Source organism: Callospermophilus lateralis, unplaced genomic scaffold (assembly GCF_048772815.1).
Source record: "Callospermophilus lateralis isolate mCalLat2 unplaced genomic scaffold, mCalLat2.hap1 Scaffold_962, whole genome shotgun sequence".
NCBI lineage: Eukaryota > Metazoa > Chordata > Mammalia > Rodentia > Sciuridae > Callospermophilus > Callospermophilus lateralis.
The window spans coordinates 157,305-179,767 of NW_027517798.1; the positions used below are offsets into that span (position 1 = coordinate 157,305).

The following is a 22,463-nucleotide window of genomic DNA, read 5'->3' on the forward strand; positions in this document are numbered from 1 at the left end:
ACATTGTTAATCAGGCTCACCATTCTTTCCTCAGCTAAGCTCTGACCCTGCCTGAGGACCCTCTTAAACACAGTGCTGTAGGCAGCTAGTCATAGTTAAGCTAAGTTTTTATATGAATTAAAATCTCTTTGTCCCCTTCCTTTAAAGGTTGTATCCAAGTGATTCATGATGCAGTGCTAGCAGGACAGGATCAAAAAACAGAACTTAGTCTGTCTCTTTCAATCTGATTTTTCCTAGTTGTTTTATCTTTAGCAAGTCACTTAACCTTTCTAGGACTACATCTACTTTGGAATTCAAAAGTGTGCATTTCTAGCTTTTTCTGACTACTTCTTTTCATCTGCTGTTGCTATTGACCTGTATCCATGAAACCAGAATTTAAGAGGTCGGGAATGGGTTTACTTTAAACCAGAGCACTTGCAGGAACCTCTTCTTGGCTGAGAGGGAAATGGATGTTTTCATACACCAAGTTGAGCACATCTCCCTGATGCCTGCCCACCCTGCAGCTGTAGGTCTCGAGTTGCTTTGTCTGCACCCCTTCCTCATTACATCTACACATGGGCAGGAGACCTTACCATCAGACAGGTCTCAGCAAGTGGTCCTTTTTGGGTTCCCAACCTCTTTCGGCTTCCTGTTCCTGGCAGTGACCTTCCTCCCTGTTTGTCTTTCAGGCTCCCCCTCCCTTCGGGCATATCCTCTCCTCTCGGTGATCACCCGACAGCCCACGGTCATCTCACACCTGGTCCCCACCACCCCGGGAATCACCCCTGTGTTAGCCCACCACCCAGCCACAAAGGTTGCCTCTGCTGAGGGCCCTGGTGGTGAGGCTATAGCCAGCAGTGAGTCGGAGACAGAGCAGCCCAGGCCCCGGCAGAAGAAGCCCCGACGCAGTCGAACCATCTTCACTGAGCTGCAGCTCATGGACCTGGAAAAGAAATTCCAGAAACAGAAGTACTTGTCCACCCCAGACAGGTGAGGATGCAAGGAGGGGACTCTCTGCAAGTATTATCAGTAAATGGGGATGCTGTTCACTCAAGTTGGAAGGCTGTGGACAGGTTGGGTTTGATGGAAAAGATGGAGCTCTGTTTGGGATGTGCACATTTTGGGTGGACAGTGGAGACAGGACTGTGAATTGGTGATTACTAACTGGGGTTCCCCAATATTAAGTGACTGTTTTGATCCTCTCAGCAGGTAACAGGGAGCCTCATGGACTTGTGCAGCCAGAATACGTGGGCATCATTAGTTAGGAGATTCAGCATACATGTGTAAAATTTTAGGCTTATTTTTCAGAAGCCAGAGAATGTTTTTACAGAAATGTTAGTTTTAATAAACCTCTTGGGACTTCCTGATACCTGCCCAGGCATCTCTTAGGTGACCTACACAAGATTGATTCACTTGCCTGGGGAGGAGGACACCATCTGACTGGCCTGAACCCGCCCTCTCTGATGTTCCTTACCTCCCTATGTGACCAGGGCCATGAGCGCTCCCTCCTCCCACAGCTCCTGCCCTCCTCCTCTGTGTTTGTTTCTCTAGTTTCCTAGGTGACTTCATTTAAGCGAATATGCAGGGAAGTGAGAATTTGAAACGGTGGCAGGTAATGAGAGAAAGCTGATGACAGTGAAGTGTGTTTCTGTAGCCAGGAGTGAGTCAAGGATGCATTTTTCCCAAGTGAGCTAACACCATTTGCTAATGCAGTGGCAGTGCTGTGAATCTTCCATTGACTAATGCACCTGATGGCCTCAGGTGACCCACACTGGGGAAGGCAGACAGAGCCCTGAAAGGCCCTGGAGACCTGAAGTCTGTGGGATGGCCCTCCTGGATTCTTGGTTCTTAATGAATGACTGCTTGGGATGCAGTGCTTCTTAACTAGAAGAGCTAAATTTTGTTGGTGCTGGGAATTTATTGGCTTCCGTCTGTTAATTACTTCCAATAAAACTATTGGCTGCTGGTAGTCCCTCTACAGGAATGACTGGCTACATGTGAATAAAGATTTAAGACAAGCTCTGAAGTCCCTTGAAGGCAGGCTCCATTCTTATTATAAGAGACTTAATTTGTGCACTCTGGGCAGAACAGGGGGGCTAGGTAGCTAGCACCTGAGTTACCATCCTGAACCTTCATGGCCAGTACCCAAGGGTGCTGCTGATGGTTAGATCTGATCAGGTAGAGAAGGTTGCAACTGAGAACTTGCATCTGAGGATCCCCGTGGCTCAGGCTTGTGGGAAACAGTGGGCCTTAAATCCACAAGTGAATTTTTAGGAACCTGGGGACCTTCAAAAAGTAGTGGTTAAAAAAAAAATAGTGGTCACTGCCTGAGCTGCTTTACACAGAGCAGGCTTGGAGCTGCAGGAAGGTGGCTGATGTTGACTCGGGAGGTGGTCCTTCCTGTTGGTGCTCAGGTAGACCTCTACTTTTATCCAATACTGAGCAATACTGAGGCTGGGAGCCTAGCTACAAACTTTCCCTTCTCATTCCATTTTCTCCCCTGGGGTTGATTGTTCCTCCCTAGGGTATAGCTTCCCTGCACTTCCCTTTGACAGATCCAACTTGTACAAAATTATTAGGAGTGGGAACAAGCCCTTGTCCAAGAGGTAGCATAAGTCAGACATAAGTGGATTTGAATCCTTTCTCTACCTATAACACCAGGATCATTTACCAGGGGTCAGAAAAGTTTTTCTGTACAGCACAAGGTAGTAAATATTCAGGCTTTATGGGTCATATGAGTACTACTCAACTCTGATGTTGTGGCACAGAGGTAGGCATGGACAGTACAGACACAAATGAACATGACTGTTCAATTAAGCCTTTGTAAAACTCAGGTGGCATGCAGCTTTTGGTCATAGTTGTAAGAGATTTTAATATTTCTTCAGGCCTTGAATCTGTCATCTATAAAATGGGAATAATTATACCAACAGCACAGTGTGATGAAAGAAAATCATATGATAGCACACAGCAGGGGCTTGGTGTGTGCTTAGGTCACTGTGTTATTGCAAATTTCCCTAACTGCACACTCTCTGGGAACAGATTTGACTTTTAGGGCTTTTCAGAAGGGCACAGAGAAATGCAGGATCATGATGAGCAGTAGTGTGGAAAACAGAAGGGGCTAAGGAATTAACATTTCATTTGGAATTTCATAATGTTTAATTTTTTTTTAAACAATGTAATCATTATAACAGCTTAGAGCTGCCACTGTATTTTTGAGCACTGGTTCTGGATTTAGCAATGTGAGATGTACTTTTGTGGATAAAAACAAAGTGGAGGAGTTGCTGTTGAGTTAGAGAGAGAAATAACCTGTGAAGTGATTACAGGACAGTCGGGAACACGGGGCCACTGTGGTGATTGTTGGTCTGTGGGAGGGGGCAGAGGACACAGGTCAGGGGAGCTATAACTTGAACTGGATCAGGAATGGCATTGCCATAGACCTATGCTTTACCTTTCATTTCAGTTTTGGATTTTGGGTAAGAGTTCACATTTTGTAGAGGATCAGAGTAAAGACCATTGGATTAGGAAAAGGACCTTGTAAACAAAGAATAAGACAATGTTTTCAAGTCCATGGAAGACAGGATGTTTCTGGCATGGGTCCTGCCCCCGGTGTCCTTAGGTGTGGCCACCTGTTTCTCTGTTTCCCATAGTTTCCTCCATAGGATTCTTGGAAGGAAAGGAAAACTCTTTAAGGAAGAATTGGTTTAATGGGGCAGGTATGAGTTTTGTTAGCAAGTTCCTGGAGCTAGCAGGACCCTTGTCTTTCTGTCTTGCTCTCTCCCATTTTCCTCATCCTTCCTTTGTATCTTGTGCCTTCTAGGTTGGACTTAGCCCAGTCTCTGGGACTCACTCAGCTGCAGGTGAAGACTTGGTATCAGAACCGCAGGATGAAATGGAAGAAAATGGTAAGAGAGGAGAGAGTGGTTCTAACCAGGTGCTCATCTTGGTGGGAAGAATTCTTAACATGAGGTAGGAAGGTTTGGGCTGTGAGATGGGAAGGGCTTCTAAGATGCTGGCTAGGAGGAAGGCTGCTTGAACTTGACTTGGATTTCCTAACAAGGGGGATATTCTTTTTCACAGTTTCCTTAGAAATCAAAGAAGGCCACAAGCTTCTCAGCTGCTAGTTTGAACCCCACCTGCTAGCCTCTTCAAATAACTTCCTTCCTCCCCAACCAAGAGCTAAGAATAGAAATCAGTACCCTCTGGTTATAGTGACAGAGAAAGCACATCTGTTCTGCTACTGTTGTCTTCTAAAGCAGGGATCCTCAAACTTGGTGGGTGTCAGAGTCAATTGGGTAGCAGGTGAAAATGCAGGGCTCTAGGCCCTCTCTCAGGATTCTGATTCCAGAGGCCTATGACAAGGCTGGGAATGGGCGTGTTAACAGGCACCCAGCTTATCAGGAAGCATATGGTCTAATGATCACAGCTTACATAATATGGCTGTAGTGTCTTGCAAATAAGTATTTTCATCTTTGATTTTTAAATATACTGAGACTAAATGACTCTATATTTTATGGAACTTTATTTCATTTTTATTATCCTCCCATCCCCCTCTCCTGTCTTTTTTAAAAAGCCATGTTAAAGCCAAAATTTCAAAAGTAGTTGAATGTTTCCTTTCCCAGTTCTATAAATCACAAGGAACAAGGCCCAGAGAAGAAAGGAGGAGTGGGATGAAGGAAGAAGCCCTGTTCTATCCTTAGATACTGGGTACCCATGTCATCTGACAAGGACCTCACTCACAATCTCACTGAATTTTAATGCTTTTTTCTTCCTGGATGGACCAGGCATTACTATGCCTTCCTTATGAAATGCTAATTTGCTAATCTCTCTGGTCAGAAGCCACATATCCTGGTGTTTTAAAGGCTGGGACATGATGTTTTTCACAATAATCAAATAACTGAGATAGATGTCTCTCTCTTCACTTTTCAGAAAAAAAAATCAGTGGAAGGTATTTTTCTCAAATTTATGGTTTTGTCTATTAATATTTTTCTTAAACCTTTAGTTCTGCTATTTCTTGGTTTTGTCTGCTAGCAACGAAGGGGAATAAAATAAGTATTATAAAATGCAAATAGTGAATAAAATGCAAATAAACATGAATGGGGAAAATCAGGGGAAAAGCCAGCAAGCAGCAACTATATTCCTAGAAAGGAATCTGTGAGCAGATCACATAATTCCTTCTGGGAGAACCTGACCTTGAGATGCAAGGGTTTTTCAATGGAGGTGACTTGACTCATGAATTACGCAGGAAATACGGCAGAAGCCAGTTGCATGTATAAACTATTATATATCTTATGAAACATCAAGTATATATTTGATGTCTCTTATGAACCAAGTTTTGTTCTGAGCACTATAAGAGGTAATGAAATAAAATATAACCCCAGCTGTCTTGGAATTCATGGTCTAGTTGGAGAAAGAAGGTCTGGGAAGCAGTAAGGGTGTACATTTGAGTTTAGTGCTGCTTGTAAGCTCATGAGTTCAGAGGAGAGATAGTGAATTTCAGAGAAGCTGAAATTGAAGGACAAGTGAGATTCAGTTAGTCATTCCAAAAACTGTACAAGGCTACACACATATAACTTATGGTGGAAACCTTTTGGGGGATTATTCTCTGGAAGAACCAGATTTGGGAGTGAGAAAGGCCAACCGTATTCCCATGCTTGCCCCTCCCTGATTGATTTCGGGCAAGTCCTTTCAGTGTTTTCCCTGTGAGTTCCACCACCCACCTCCTTCCTCGTCAATCATCATCATCGTCATCGAAATCAATGTCTCCTGAGTAGCAGAGGCATTGTTCAAATTGGTTATCAGCAATCTTCTCATGAGTCAGATGCTTAACGAATTGACAGCCAGCCCACTCTGCCAGTACCACCCAGAACGCGCAAGATGGCAGCCTGAGCCTCTGATGTCACTTGTTTTTCCCCAGCCACTTTGCTGGGGCACAGTTGAGGGCTGCTGGTTGATGGTTATCTCTGCCTTCTAGGTCAAGATGGAAGGACCTCAGCAGATTTAACCTCAGAGAGGGTTAAAATCAGGACCCACCAAATTCAGGTTCCTTTAGGAAACAAGAGCTTTCAGTTCACATTGGGGCTAATTTATTGATCACTTCATTTCATCGGGCAGTGGAAATGCAAAGACAAGCTATGAATCTGTCCAATTAAAAAATAGAATTAAAAAGGTACTCAGTCAAGTGGGGGATAACAGACCTGAAATTTAAATTATCCAGACAGATCAGGGCAACAGCAAGAACACTTAAGAGAGGGTTCAGAGTCAGAACAGAGAAAGTAAAGACCCTCAGATTCCCAGGCTGGAATGAGACACACGAGACACTGGATGCAAAAAGCAAGAGGCCGTATTTATTCTAACACAGGCGCCTGCGGGTGCTCAGCACAACCTCAGCTGTAGCTTTGGTGAACTGGCACACTGGGCTGTGAGGCATAAAGCTTTTATAGGGGACAGGGGGTCGCTTACAGCTTAGCACAGCAACAGCTTTTCTATTGGTTCCTCTGAATCCAGCATATAGGTCACCTAGGGGGTAAACTTGTGTTTTTCCAAAGTGTACTTCAAAACAAACCCATAAATCTATAGGTCACTCACGGGGGTCAAGGTTGTTTTTTGTTTAAGTTCCCGGAAAAACCACATGTACGTGCCTGGTTCTCTCTTCTATTTCTGCTTATCTGCTCTGGCTCTCCTTATCTGTTCCTGTTTACCTGATCGGGCCCTCGGACTGACTTTTCGGTACTTTCCTAATTATCCTGTTTTCTGAGTAGAACATCTTGTGGTTTTGTTATTGCACTGTCAGCCTGAACTTCTTAAGTTGGGGTCTTTCAAAAGAAGTGTTTCACAGAAGAGGCAGCATCTAAACTGAGACTCAGTGAAGGTGGAAAAGGGAATCACAGGCAGAAAAAAGGGGCAGAAGTTCTTGGGGACTCTTAAGAACTTCAAAATGTGGGCCGTATGTGAAGGACTGCGTTCAGTTGGAAGTCTAAATTCTACCTCCCTCAGAACAGCACAGCATTGTTGAGATCCAATTGCTTCATATATTTTGCTGGTAAACCTCTTTCAAGGCTATCTCTTCAGGTACTGAGAGGAAAAGAGAAAGATAATTGGGTAATAAAGATGTCTCAAGGCTAGTAACCTAATTGGAACTGGAAAAAGATTAGCACTTGATTCTCAGACTTATTCACACAGCTGCCAAGGACAACGCTGCCAAAACCAAGATAGCATCTTGCACTAGTTTTGACTGGTCAGCATTTGTAACCTATAGCGGGTTGGGTAAATTTAATCTTGCACATTAGATGGGACACTCACCCTCTATTCCATTTCTGCTGGCATTAGTTCCATTAGGATCCACGGTGTTTCTCAATAGGCTGAAAGCGTCTCATTATTTAGTGGTCTTTTTTTCAGCTTTAAAATACAATTCTCTTCTTCAAGAGGATCCAAATGGATAGGTCTTCCTATCCCACTCACAGAATTTGGGTAGGCCACACACTAAGCACCATCATTATCTTTTGCATTAAAAGTCTCCAGAGAGCAAATAATTCCATGACATTGTTACTGGTTGCTATCTATATAATCTTGGATAGGTTACTTAACCTCAGTGCGCCTCATTAATAAAATCCCTCACATACACCTCACAGAGCTGTAGTAGTAACTGAGCTAATTTCTTTAAAACATTTAGATGCTTGCAACACAGGATGCAGCTATTATTGTCATTATTGTTGTTATTTATCTGTCTACAAATTGCATATCTCTACAGAATCCAGATTTTTAATATTTTTTTTCCTGGGGGCGGGTACTGGGGATTGAACTCAGGGGCCTTTTGATCACTAAGCCATATCCCCAGGCCTGTTTTGTATTTTATTTAAAGACAGGGTCTCACCGAGTTGCTTAGCACCTCACTTTTGTTGAGGCTGGCTTTGAATTCATGATCCTCCTTCCTCAATCTCCCGAGCCGCTGGGGATATAGGTGTGCACCACTGCACCCAGCTGAGAATCCAGATTTTTGAAGGCCAACATAGATAAATTGAAAGTAGATCTTACAGGTTCCTGAGACCTTGTGCTTTTTCTTTTGGTTTAGAGTAGTCCTGGATTTTAGTCTGTCAGAGCCTTGGTATTTGTGCCCTGCTTGGGGTGTAATGGAACATGCCATCTTCAGGCTGGGACAGTCAACTAATGTGAGCAGTAATGGTATGGGAGGAGGTTCATGCTGGAGAATCCAAACTTGTTTCTCAGCTTTATGGAAATTGTTATCAGTTTTATGGCTGTCACTTTTCTATAAAGCTACAGAAAGAGAGGGAGAAAAAGAAGCAAAAAGTGCCTCAATTCAGCAGTCTACTGCTGCCTGGAGTCTGAGGGGAGCTTGGGTAATTGTAGATAAACATTAGACACAGACTAAACAGTGAACCTTCTACGTGTCTTTGCACATTACTCAGAATGAAGTACTGATAAGGGTATTGGATTCAAATGGTCAGAGTTTTTGTGTTCAAATCCCAGCTCTTCCCTGGGCTCACTCTTTGACCTTGACAACCCCTTTCTGTCAGATGTTTCCTGTCTGAAAAGGGAGAGAGGAAAAAGTTTCCTCCCAGCACTGACATTCTGTGCTGCCTAGTCAAACTGCCTGGCCCAGACCTAAACACCTGCAGAAGGAGGCAGGAGGTCCCATCTTGACATCCTCAGCAACAGACCATTTGAATGCCTAGTTTTAGAGTTCGAAGGAGAGCTGTCAGCAGGCATCGTTAATAAAAGTAGGTGGTGTGTTAGGTGTTGCTCCTAGAGGCAGAGGGAAGCGTGTGGCCTCTTGTGTTAGGAGTTGTCTAGCCTCTCTGAACTAAGGGGACAAATCGCCTAGAGGAATAACTGGGGAGGAGGGCTCTTGAGAGGAGGGCCACAGGGTGCATACATATGTGCAGCTCCTGGTGCAGGGCGGTTGTGAGATAATTGCATGTCTCAGGTGTGCTGGAAGGCAGGGGGCCAGAGGTCGATGCGGAAAGCAGCCAGGAGGGTAGTTATCTCCTAATTATTGCTTGCACTGGAATGTTTTATTCCATTTAGAAAATGGTCTGATTGTTTTGATTTTTTTTTCCCTCTGCTGTAGGAAAATAGCCAGGTGGGGTCGATCCAAGCTGTGTGGGTGGTGTTCTCTAATTGCTGGGCTGGACTTTCTTTTGCCAATTAGGTGGCTTCCTTAGACCTGCCCTTCTCTAACTTGATTACTCCATGGGGCAACTTACTTTTGTATAACCTCTTTCATACCCAGTGGAGCTGCTTTCAACATGTAAATTCCACCTTGGCACATTTAGGTGCTTTCAAAAGCCTGGGCTCATGCTGAAATCAAAATCAGATACTGACTTACCTGAAAAGGAAAAGGGGGACCTCTTCTCCCCAGAGGTGGTTTCTGTCAGCATCTATGCCTTGTTAAAGTTCCCTTCACAACTCTGTGTTAGCTTTTTGGGTGGATTCAGATAGATGGAAAAGATTCACAGCTAATAGGAGATGTTTATTGAGAACCTTTGGCTGTCCTCACAGCCACACACACAAATTAACTCAAAGTGAGTCAGAGATCTATTATAAGAGCTGAAACTATACAAATACTAGAAAAAAAACCCATAAGAGTAAATATTTGTGAACTGGCATTAGACAAAATCTTCTTAGATATGACACCAAAAGCACAAGTAACAAAAGAAATATTAAATTGGCTTTCACCAAGATTAAAAACCTTTGTGATGTGAGGGATATTATCAAAAAAGTGAAAAGACGACCCACCAAATGGGAGCAAATATTTGCACATCTTATATCTGGTAAAGGACATGTGTCCAGAAAATTTGAAGAACACTTACAACCCAATAATAAAATGACATCCAAATTTAGAAGGAATAGTAAAGGATTTGAATAGACCTTTCTTCAAAGAAGATATACAACCTACCGGTAAGTGCATGAAAAGATGCTGTACTTCATTAGTCATCAGGGAAGAAAGTGCAGATCAAAACCACAATGAGATACCACTTTGTACCCACTGGGATGGCTGTAATCAAGAAGGCATAATAGCAAGTGTTGGTGAGGATGTGGAGAATTGGAATCCTCACATGTTGTTAGTTGGAATGTAAAATGGTGCAGCTGCTTTGGAAAAATAGTCCTAAAAATGTTAATCATAGATTTACCATGTGATTCAACAATTCCATTTCTGGAAATATACCCCAAAGAAGTGAATGTATGGACTTAAACAGATATTTGCACACCCATGTTTATAGCAGCATTGTTTACACTAGGCATAGATAGTGACAGAAACCACCTCTGGGGAGAAGAGGTCCTTGTATTCCTTTTATTTTTTTTTTGTTTTGTTCTTTTTTTTAATATATTATGTATTTATTTATTTATTATTATTAGTTGTTCAAAACATTACAAAGCTCTTGACATATCATATTTCATACATTTGATTCAAGCAGATTCAAGTAAGTCAGTATCTGATTTTGATTTCAGCATGAGCCCAGGCTTTTGAAAGCACCTAAATGTGCCAAGGTAGAATTTATATGTTGAAAGCAGCTCCACTGGGTCTGAAAGACTCCTATAGCACAAGAATTAAAATCAAGAATTAATAAATGGGATGGATTCAAACTAAAAATCTTCTTCTCAGCAAAAGAAACAATCAGTGAGGTGAATAGAGAGCCTACATCTTGGGAGCAAACTTTTGCCACTCACACATCAGATAAAGCACTAATCTCTAGGGTATATAAAGAGCTCAAAAAGCTAAACACCAAAAAAAAATGAATAACCCATTCAATAAATGGGCCAAGGAACTGAACAGACGCTTCTCAGAAGAAGATATACAATCAATCAACAAATATATGAAAAAATGTTCAACATCTCTAGCAATTAGAGAAATGCAAATCAAAACTACTCTTAAGATTTCATCTCACTCCAGTCAGAATGACAGCTATTAAGAATACACACAACAATAAGTGTTGGTGAGGATATGGGGGAAAAGGTATACACTGCTGGTGGGACTGCAAATTGGTGCAGCCAATATGGAAAGCAGTATGGAGAATTCTTGGAAAACTGGGAATGGAGCCACCATTTGACCCAGCTATCCCATTCTTTGGTCTATACCCAAAGGACTCAAAAATAGCATACTATAGGGACACGGCCATATCAATGTTTGTAACAGCACAAATCATAATAGCTAAATTGTGGAACCAACCTAGATGCCCTTCAATAGATGAATGGATAAAGAAAATGTGGTATATATACACAATGGAATATTATTTAGCAATAAAAGAGAATAAAATCATGGCATTTACAGGTAAATGGACGGAGTTGGAGAATATAGTGCTAAGTGAAGTTAGCCAATCTCCCAAAACCAAATGTCAAATGTTTTCTCTGATATAAGGTAACTGACTCATAGTGGGGTTGGAAGGGGAAGCGTGAGAGGAATAGATGAACTCTAGATAGGGCAGAGGGGTGGGAAGGGAAGCGGATATGGGGGGAGGAAAGATGATGGAATGAGGTGGACATCATTACGCTAAGTATATGTATGAAGACACGAATGGTGTGAATATATTTTGTATGCAACCAGAGATATGAAAAATTGTGCTCTATATGAATTGTAATGAATTGTAACATGAATTGTAATGCATTCTGCTGTCATATATAACAAATCAGAATAAAAATTAAATAAAATAATAATAATAATTAAAAAGTGAAAGCATGGACTTAAACATATAATTGCACACCCACGTTTATAGCAGCTTTGTTTACACTAGCCAAAAGGTAGAAGTAACCCAAATGTCCATCAACTGGTGAGTGAATAAACAAAATGTGGTATATACATAAAATGAGGTATTATTTTCCTGCATATGCTGCAACATGGATCAACCTTGAGAACACGATGCCAAGTGAATGAAGCCAATGACAGAAGTCTTTGATTACTATTCCATTTGTGTGAAATGTTCAGAACAGCCGTTTCTATAAAGAGAAAAGGCAGATTGGTGGTTGCCTAGGGCTGAGGGCAAGGAGTTTGGGAGACATCAGGATGTTAAAAATATTCTGAAATTGCATACACTGACTGTTGCCCAATTCTGACTACCTTAAAAGTCATTGACTTGTGCACTTTAAAAAGATGAAATGTATGACATGTGAATTATATCACAAAAAGAGCTTATGGTTTGATGAATTACTATATCATTGTTAAAAGTTTAGCACCTGAAGGTCTTCTGCTGCTCTTGAAAGAAAGAGACATAGTTAATAATAATTTAGTGACTGCCTAGAAAGTTCTTGGAAGTTAGGTGTTCACAAGAAAGACACAGGATTGGCCTTCAAGGAGCTTCTATGCAAATGGAGAAGATAACATTAAGTGGGGCATGTGCTATAATTTGAATCTGGAATGTCCCTGAAAGACTTGCTGATCAGCTTGGTTCGGTTGGGAAGTGGTGAAACTTTTAGGAGGTGGGGCTTAATGGAAGGAAATGAGATCATCAGGGCATGCCCTTGAAGGGGACATTGGGTCCCCAGATCCTTCCTGTTTCTCCCTCTTTGCTTCTGACCACCACAAGGTGAATGACTTCCTTCACCACACATTCCTGCCATGATGTACTGTGCTACCACAGGCCCAAAAGCAATGAGCCAAATGACCATGGACTGAAACCTCCAAAACTATGGGCCAAAATAACCTTTCCTCTTTATAAGTTGGTTTATCTCAGGTATTTTATCACAGGTATTATGACTAACACTATACATAAGTAGCAAAAATATCTCTCATCCCTAATTTTCTCTTGAATCCAAGTCCTCCCAAAGCCCCTTTTTGTAGCTGCCCAGAACTATACCAAGCTGAAATTTGGAGCCAGCAGAGGAGGGAATGTTACATTTCAAAGTAAATTATAAATATTTTAAAAATTATCCTTGCCTACCTCATAGGATTCCTAGGCACGTCACAATTGGGATAATAAGTGTGAAAGTCATTTGATGGCATCAAAACTCATTTAGAGTGTGCTTTTGCATGCTTTATATCCTTTTTCAATTCTATGGAAATGTTTATTGAGAAAAGTTGGTTTATTTTGTAACAGTCTTTGAATGCCTGCTATGAGCAGGGACTTAGTGGTGAGGGGCAGGCAAGTAAACACAACAGTGACAGCATCTCATGAAAAGCACTCCTAGTGTGCATGGTGGAGACAGGTTGACTTATTTAGGGGAACAGGGCAGGATTCCAGAAGAAGTCATCCAGGAAGAGGCATGCTCTGCTCAGAGGAAATCTACCACCCAATTACAGTTCTGGGTCTCTCATATCCAGTATGTGTTGGTCACTCTCATCTTTCCTTTGTGAGATAAGGCATTGTTGTTTCCATTTTATGTATTTGGAAAACTGAAGCTCAGAGACTTTAAAGGGCTTTTCCAAAGGCAAAGCTGATAAGTGGCAGAGTTAGAATTTCATCTAGTTTTCCCACCTTCAAAGCTACAAGACTTTCTGCTATGTCCTACTACTTCTCTGAACAATACAAGACTCTGTTTTATAACATCTTTCTTTTCATGATAACAAAAATACTCATACATGATCCTTGTTGAAAATTTAGAAGACACAGAAAGAACACAAAGAAAAAAGATAAAAATTATGCGTGACTTCAATACTGCAAACTAGGTGGTATATGGTTGACTTGTCTCCAAACTGAACTAGGCTTATCTGATGACCTGTTGTTCACAAAAACACATTCTTAGTATTTCCCATGCCATTAAACACTCTCCTGTATAATATTTGTAATGGTTATCAAGTATTCTCTCTTCAGGATATATTACATTACCTACTCAATTATGTGGCTGAATGAGTACACACCCCAACTTTTGCTGTTATAACCCATGTTATGATGAATATTTGTGTGGATCAACCTTTGTTTTAGTCTTAGATGACTTTTTAGAATTTATCCTAAGGAATCTTTGGGTCAAAAAAGGGATGCACATTTAAAGGCTTTGATTTGAATTCTTACATTGTCTTGAAAAGGTTGTACTGTTTACACTTATATTTTCCTGCTTGCCTCAAATAATATTATCCTTCTGATTTGTTAGTGTGATAGTTACCATATTGACATTTAATTTTTCATTTTTTTCCCTTACTGAGGTTGATTTTAATGAGTTTATAATCATGTTATAAATGCTAAAATATATGATATTGACTAAAAATTCATCAAACTTGAATGAAGCACTTTTTGTAGGCCAGAAGAGAGAGGTTTAGAATACATTGTGCCACACCCTGTAACTTTGCTGCTGGGAAGGGAGAATTTAGAGTTTCTCTCTCTCTCTCTCTTTGCATTGAACCCAGGGTCTCACATGTGATAGGCATGTGCTGTACCACTGAGCCACATCGCCAGCCCTAAGAGAGGGTTTGGATGCTGTGTAAAGTCATCCTAGAGAGCAGAAGGGTGGAGGGAAGGAGTTATTTCTTAGACTCAGTCATTGTTTTCCTCTCACATAGGTTCTGAAAGGTGGACAAGAAGCTCCCAAAAGCCGAAAGGTCGTCCCAAGAAGAACTCTATCCCTACGTCAGAAGAGATTGAAGCTGAAGAGAAACTGAACAACCAGGCCCAGAGTCAGGAGCAGCTGGACCCCACTCAGGGACAGGAGGAGCCCTGTGAAGCACAGGAACCAGAAGCACACGATGTCCCCTTGGAGGTGGCAGAGCCACCAGGCCAGCCCCAGGAGTCACCAGTAGCCTCTTCTGAACCCCCACCATTAAGCTAAAATAAAACTCTTTGGGGGGAAGGGGGAGACTGGGAAGAAGGGAAGAGAGAGAAGGCAGGGAGACTAGGAGAAGAAAAACTTCTAACCAACTGGGGAGAAGAGATCCACCTCTCTCCCTCCCTCCCACGGTTCTCAGTGCTGTCTCCACCACAAGCATCTGAGGAAGACTGGTCTTAGTCCTTTCTCTTCATGGAAGGCTGTGTAGCCACGGATGCCCTTGATTCAGGGAGACAGTGCTTTGGAGCTGCCTGTCCTAGCTAGGGTGATGGCAATGGGGCTGGGTACCAGAAGCCTGTTTTGGTCACAAGCGCCATGCCAGTGTGCAGAGGAAGGCGGCCCCTGCTCCCTCCTTGTCACCCCCAGGCAGCCAGTCATCAAAGCAAAGAGAGATGGAGGCACTTGGGCAGCCTGCCCAGGATCCTTGCTGACTCAGCACTTATTTCTGTAGTTTTAAAAGAGAATTTAATGTTTTTTTTTTTTTTCTTGTTTGTTTTGTTTTGTTTTGTGGGGGGTGGGGTGATGAGCACAGGCAACAATGACAAAAGAAAAAAAAGTTCAGAGTAAAAGAGTTGTGAGTTATTAGAAATGTTCTGAATCCCATTTGTTTATTTGGAGACACGTGTGCCTTGGTACCCATTATAAAATGGTCAGGTGACCCAAAAAACTGATAAGCCTTGTTTTTCTTGCTTCCATAAGTTGCCCACCCCGAAGCTGCAAATGCAGATATGTTAAGATAACTTTTATTTTTTAACTAAAAATAAATCTTTCAAAAGGATCAAGTGTTTTGTTTCTTCTGGGGAGTGTATGTGACCCTACCTGAACGTGTCCAGTGGAAGGAGAGACCAGAGACAGCACTGACTCTCAGGGCTTTCTTTCCCCATCTATGAAATGAGACTAGCCCAGGCCACTGGCCCAGGTGCAGGAACATGGAAACAGAGCCAAACCCTGGAGCGAGGAAGGAGCAGAGTGCTGTGCTGTCCCCACCAGAGCATCTCCGCGGTCAGCCACTTTACATTTTTTGGTTTCCAACTCTAAATATTTTTACTTTCCTAAAGAGGTAATAAATTTACATCCTTCAAAAGTCAAAACAGCATAAAAACATGTCATACTTTTGTCCTATCCCCTGTAGGTAATCACTTTTATTGGATTATTATTTGTCCTTCCATTTATTCTTTATTAAGTGTCCATTTGGATGATTTTTTTTTTTTGCAACTTTTGACAAAAGAAGATTTTAAAACAATTTGGCTATATGTGTTCTGTGATTTTAAATTTAAAAGTGATGTCCCAGATAGACTGGGATGTAGCTTAGTGGAAGTGTGTGCTTAGCATGTGCAAAGAAAGCCCTGGGTTCCATCCTTACCGCCAACGAAATTAATTAATTAATTAGTTAAATAAAAGTGATGTCTTACTTTTAATAAGTGTAGGAAAAAGGTAGCCACCAGATGTCCTCGGAGGAGGACTTTACCTTCCTTCTTGTCTGATTCTTCCACTTTTTTGCTCTGACACTTGATTCCCCAGGGGTCACCTTCAGAGTCCTTTCTCTGTGGTGCCCTGCAGGGTATAATGCAGATAGGTGGTCAGCCACTTAATAACAGTCAGTCTGCCACGCTGCAGGCCTAGAGAATACTGGCCAGCTTTAACATGGGCTTGAACTGGGAAGCAGAACCTGTTACTAGTCCTGTGATGAAACAATCAAATAATTCATTACAAAGTTAAACGGGAAAGATCTGCATGTTTTCAATCATCTGGCTGCCTGCTTCTCTCCGTTAACGCAAGCAATCAGAAAGTGACTGCAGTTTTGACATTGCCAACGCAGTGCCTTCGCCCTCTTTGCTATAGAAATCAACAAAGAGAAAGCAGTCTTTCTCTGAACTCTTGTGAATAGACAAAGGACTTGGCCTCTGAGAACCAGTTCACACAGACCACACCTAGCTGCCTGTATGAGGTTGCTTGTCCCAAGCCAGCACAGTGCTGTCTGCTTCACCTGCAGCCCACCCCACAGTACAGCTTTATGATCTTCCTACAGGTGGTGTGACAATGAGCCAGAGTGTGCACAGTGGCCAAGGTAAGAAGGTGGATGGATCTGTGCCAGGTGAGTCTAACTCCTCAGGAGCTGTTCTGTCCTGCTCACCCCACCCCAGACAACTTTTTTTTTTTTGGATGGAGGTTTCCTATGCTGGCTTTTGGCCTCTTGCCCTGGGCCCTCATGCGTCGTTTTCTGCATTGTCTTGACTGTGACTGTCACTGCAGGGATCTCTGTGTACGTACACCCATGCTGGCATTCCTGAGTGCCTGGTTCCTGGTGTTTCTGACTTCCAGCTTTTACTCCCTGGCTCATCCTCTTTAGTTTGTTTCTTGCCCTAGGGGTTGAAGGTATTTCACTGGTGAATTTAAGACCTCGGATTATCTTTCCTTGTGTTTTGTAAGGCCCAGCCCAAGGTTACCTCCACTTACAAGCTCTTATCCTCCAGCTTATCCTCCAGCCTCAGCTCTGCATGACTTCGCCCTGTGACTCAAAAAGGGGCCAGGATGGATCACACAGATGCGCACACACACACACACACACACACACACACACACACTCGGCAGTGCTGGGGATTGAACCCAAGGACTTTGCACATGCTAAGCAAGGGCTCTACTACTGAGTTATATCCCACACACCCACACATACTTTTTTTAATTGACAAAAGAAAATTGAATCTATTTGTAGTGTATAATGTTTTGAAATATGTATACATTGTGGAATGGCTACATCAAGCAAATTAACATATGCATAACCTCACATACTTAACCATTTATTTTTGGTGAGAACACCTAACATCTACTTGGGCAATTTTCAAGTATATAATAAATTATTAACTTTAGGCATCATGTTATACGATACATATCTTGAAATTATTCTTCCTGTCTAAACGAAAGTTTGTATCCTTCACCCAACCCACATTTTATTCCTTGTCAGAAATGATACATCAGTCCTCATCCCTAGCCTCTGTTAACCACAGTTCTATTCTCTAACCTTATTTTAGAGTCCTTGTGTGAATGAAGCTCATTTCACTTAACATGAATGTCTTCCAGGTTCATCCATGTTGTCACAAATGACAGGATTGCCTTCCTTTTTTTATGACTGAAATAGTATTCCATTGTGTATATGTAGTACATTTTCTTTATCCATTCATCAGTTGATAGACACTTAGGTTCATTTCATATCTTGGCTATTGTGAATAATATTGCAGTGAACAGGAAGTGCTAATGTTTCTTTTGACACATTGATTTCATATCCTTTGGAGATACACCAGTAGTAGGATTGCTGGATCATATGATAGTCCTATTTTTTTGGAGGGAACGGCTAGGCCTCTTGCAATTGGTTCCCTTTGCCTGTGACTTGCTTGCAAGTCAAGCCCTGCTTCTTCTCCAACGGCATCTTTCCATTTTGTCTCCAGTTCCTAAGGATTATGACTGACATCCAGAACAGCTTCACAAGTTTCCTCTGAGTTGTGAATTGGAGGTTATTCCATGTGAGATCTGTAATTGGGTATTCAGTGAACTCCTCTGTCTCTTAGCATCTCATCTTTCTTGGGGGACTTGTGACTTTCATTCTCCTGTGGTCACCTCTTTTTGTAGGCCTTGCTAAATAAAAGCATCTCTCCCTTTTCTGGCATAGGATGGTGACCCTTGAGAGTTCAGGGTTTTATTTGAGGGTTCCATCATTGGCCAATTTTTGAAGTTTTCCAGAGCAGGAGAGAGAACTGAGGAAAGTCCTTAAGTCTCTGCTTTGAGAAGCTAACCAGGTAGAGACTTTGGCCTTCTCCTCTTTTAGGAATGTCTCTGCTCTGGGAGGCGTGGCAAGTGAGCACTTCAGCACATACTTTGGTCCCCTGCTGCTCTCTTGGACTGTGAAATGGGTCACTTCTTACAATTTTACACAAGTCCAGAATTCAGAAAGAAGTAAATGTCTTTCCCTGGGTCCCACAGTCACTGAGGAGTTGTGCTGAGAACCAAGTCGGATGCCAGATGTCCTACAGAGTCTTCACTGTTGGCATGCCTTTTCTTTTGCACACGGACCTGTGGTGGGCAGGCTGTCAGTCCCAGTGCAGGGGCTCAGAGGGAAGGGGTTTCCCTGACTCCATGCATCTCTCTGTCAGAGAGCAAAGGATTCCTGGTTTAGGTTCCTGACTATCAGTAAGCTTCCAAGTTAGCCTCTGAGTTTGTGTTCTGGGGCACTTTGCACACCAGATTGCTTCATGTCAACTACAAAGGTGTGTTAAAAACACAACACTGAGCCCTTGTTTGACACAGACAGTAACCAACTATGTCTCACTGTATGAGCCGTGAGCCCTCAAAATAGTTTGAACACATCTATCAGAAGCCAGCCTATCAGAAGGCAGATTTTCTTTATTTCCTTTACTGGGGATTGAACCCAGGGCCTTGTGCATACTAGGCAAGTGCTCTGCCACTGAGCTATGCCCCCAGTCCAAATTTTTAATTTTGAGATAGGGTCATGCCAAGTTGTTCAGGCTAACTTTGAACTTGCAATCCTCCTGAGTGCACAAATATGTGCCTTACACAGAAATATATGCACATGTATGAAAATACCACAATGAGTCACACTATTTTGTATTATTATGATGTACTGATAAATTAAAGAAATAAGTCTTGAACAGGTCTGTTTTGAGTTCTTCTAGAACTGTCTTGAAGAGGAGGTTTGAGTCCACCATTCTCACAATTTCTGTGCACTTCTGTGTAGAGTTGACTGTCCTTATCACAACCTTCCAAATTTGCCCAAGGGCTGGGTTCGGATTGGAATTGGACTGGAGTGTCTGGAGGTCTGTACTCAATAAAAGTAGTGCTATATCAGCCTACTCTGGGATTGTTCATTCCACAGAAAATGGGCATGTAGCAATCACTCGGTTCCACACGGTCTGCACGACAGACGGTCCCAGGGTTCTCCCTATTCCCCTACCCAAGTCAATGGCTAGCTCAATTGCTGGATCCTCTGGAAATTTTTTGTGGGTGCTACTTCAATCTTACCCCCATTCTATTTGAAAGGAACTGTAGAGGGGCAAGAAGCAGGGTTAACTGAAATGTGCTTTGCACAAAGACTCATTTCTCACAATTTCTGTGCACTTCACTGTCTGTGTGCTGCCTGAAGCCCAGAGGGCCTGGTGCTCTTGGTATTAATATCTCCCTTCCAAGCCCCTCATTGCTCTTCCTTCATTGGCCTTGCTGCGACTGGATCCTTTCCAGGCACAGAGGCATCCCTCCTCTTCTGTAGACCCTTTGAATTCAGCTCTGAGAGGCTGTGCCTCCACAGGCTCCATGTCCAAGAAACAAAGTCCTTTTTCCTGCTTGCCTCCCCTTTCCTCTTCCTTGCACCTCTTAGCATAATACTCTGAAGACACCTCTTCCTGCATGTGTTCCTCAATTAACTTTGCCTCTTCTCCAATCCAACCTGTTAATTCCTCTCTCATCTCTTCCTTTTAATGCACATTTTGTAACTGCCCTTGTAGTTCTGCCATCTTTCCAAAGAGGACTTGGATTTCTTTTGTTTCCCTATTAGAGCGTAAATTCCTTGAGGCTATTTTTTAGTTTGTGTGTTCCCAGTTCCTCTTTCTCTGCTGAGGTCTCCAAAGGCCTATACATAAGCAATTAGAAGGTCTGGATTCTCCTGGTTTCCTGCCCATTTCTTTCTTGGTGGTCCAGGGGTTTGCATTCTCAGCAGAATAGTGGGTACAGCTGTCACAAAGTCTGAGGCCCCCAATCATAAAATACCTCTCTTGAGTCTTGGTCATTACCAGAACTTTCCAGAGACAAAACGGATGGCAGAGCAAAATAGCACCCAAGGGAAATAAGGCTGGGCCAGTCTTCCCAAGGCAAGCCACAAAGAGAACCAAGGGTGGTCGGTGAGTCCATGCTTGAGGCCTTTGTGGGCAAGGGGCAATTTGCTACCTGTTGGCCTTATTTATTTATTTTTTTCACTTTTTAGAGTTTGCTATTTTAAAAAACTTGAATTTTTCTTAGCATTTGCTATTTTTAAAAACTTTTATGCATTATAATTATACATAGTAGTGGAATTTAATTCATACATGTGACTGTGCTAGTTTTAGAAAAGGTACTGACAGGGTTCTGAAGATGCCCTTGCAGAATTGTCCCTCAAGGGGACCCTATATATTATTGCAGTAGGCAGCATGGGGAAAAACCTCTGTCTGAAATTAAAATTAAAGTCCTGTGTAGACCAAAATGATTCAGGGCAGTAGTGGTGGGTCATGAGGCTGGTTTGACCTTGATGTTAGGAGGTGGCTGAGGGGAGATGAGTTTAGTCTAAGTGTTGTGGAGTGGCTTAAAGAGCAAGTGCAAGAAGCTCTGTGCTGTACCTGGGGGCTCAGCCATGTGAACTGGAGTCAGATCTGAAAACTCAGGAGGACAGTAGCCAGAGACAACCTTTCCATTTTTTAGAAGTGGAAGTTGGGAGAGATGGCAGTGCCTTGAGATAGGTCCCCAAGGCCTTCCAGGGTCAGAAACAAGAGTAGTCATGCCCTTAGGAAGGAGAATGCTTGGGACAGAAGCATGAGCAGTATCAGCTATAATGCAAGTTACCAAGAATTTCCTCAACATCTATTTTGTGCCTAGTCTTATTTAGCACTGCGGGGATGTTCTGGGGGAAAGAGAGGGAAAAGAGAGGGCAAAATAATGTGTCTCTGCCCTCAAGCTAAATTATTATTGGAGAAATTTATAACCTAGTAAGTTTGGGGTGGGCTAGGGATTCCAGTCACCTTCCCTTAACCCTGTGAAATGGAGTTCTTTCTGGGCAAGGAAGGTGATTCATGGGAGATACATCCCTAAGCATGCCCTCGCCAGGCTGGGCCAGCTAAGAGACAGTTAATGTCTTAAGTAGGCCCCTCGCGCACCTGGAAGGGTGATTAACACTGGAACAACAGGTGTTTGTTAAGTTCACCTGAATAGGTCTCTAATCCCAGATTGTCTCCCAAATCCTGGGTGGAGGGTAGTTTGGGGTGAGTAGAAAGATCCTAGTAATGCCGTTTATAATCTGGGCGTGGATACCGAAGGGAAGGTATAGCTCAGTGCCAGTCTTGTTTTGCCTCTTTGCATTTTGACCTTGCCTCACAAATGGGCAGTGGAAGGCCGTGGATGACAGTGGATGGAGTGGCCTTCCTGCTGCCTTTCACACCCACCGTTTGTGCCCCATCCAGGTGTGCTCCAGAGTTGGCCTCTACATGGCTGCTCGAGCTATCAAGTTAGGGACTGCAGGTCAGGTGTAGCCAGGAGGTGCCGGGGCGGACACTGTCTGCGGAGGGGGTCTGTGTAAATCACCACGACAGGCTCCTTTTATGCCTGCCAACCTGCCTCCTTTCTTTCCCAAACCCTCTTCCCTTCTGTTTATTTTTGTTGCGGATTTATTAGACACACAGTTAAGTACCCATTTAGCTCTGTGAACTGTCATCATGCCTGCTTCATGAATAAGATCATTCACCGACAAAACCCTTTAAACATTTTTTTTTAAAAAGAAGGTGGGGGAGGCATGGGGGAGAGGAGAGGCAAGGAGGAGGAAATAGTGCCCCAGGTCAGTGAGGAGGCCAAGAACAACCGAAACCCAGTGGCGGCTTCTCCTGCAGCTCAAGACTGTAACAAGGGCTCTCAGAGTTGCCTTGAATGTACCCTGTTCATCAAGACATGTGTCATGTCTCCTGCGGGATGCTGAGGTCTAGAGTTCATTCCTTTGTCTTGGCTGCCAGAGAGAACACAGTTTGGGGCAGGCC

At 42.8% G+C, this 22,463-nt stretch overlaps 1 pseudogene; it reads left to right on the top strand.

Annotated features, from left to right (window-relative positions):
* The first annotated feature begins 445 nt into the window (after nt 1-445).
* Nucleotides 446-14,778, top strand: LOC143641348 (homeobox protein BarH-like 2; annotated as a pseudogene).
* Nucleotides 14,779-22,463: the final 7,685 nt, after the last annotated feature.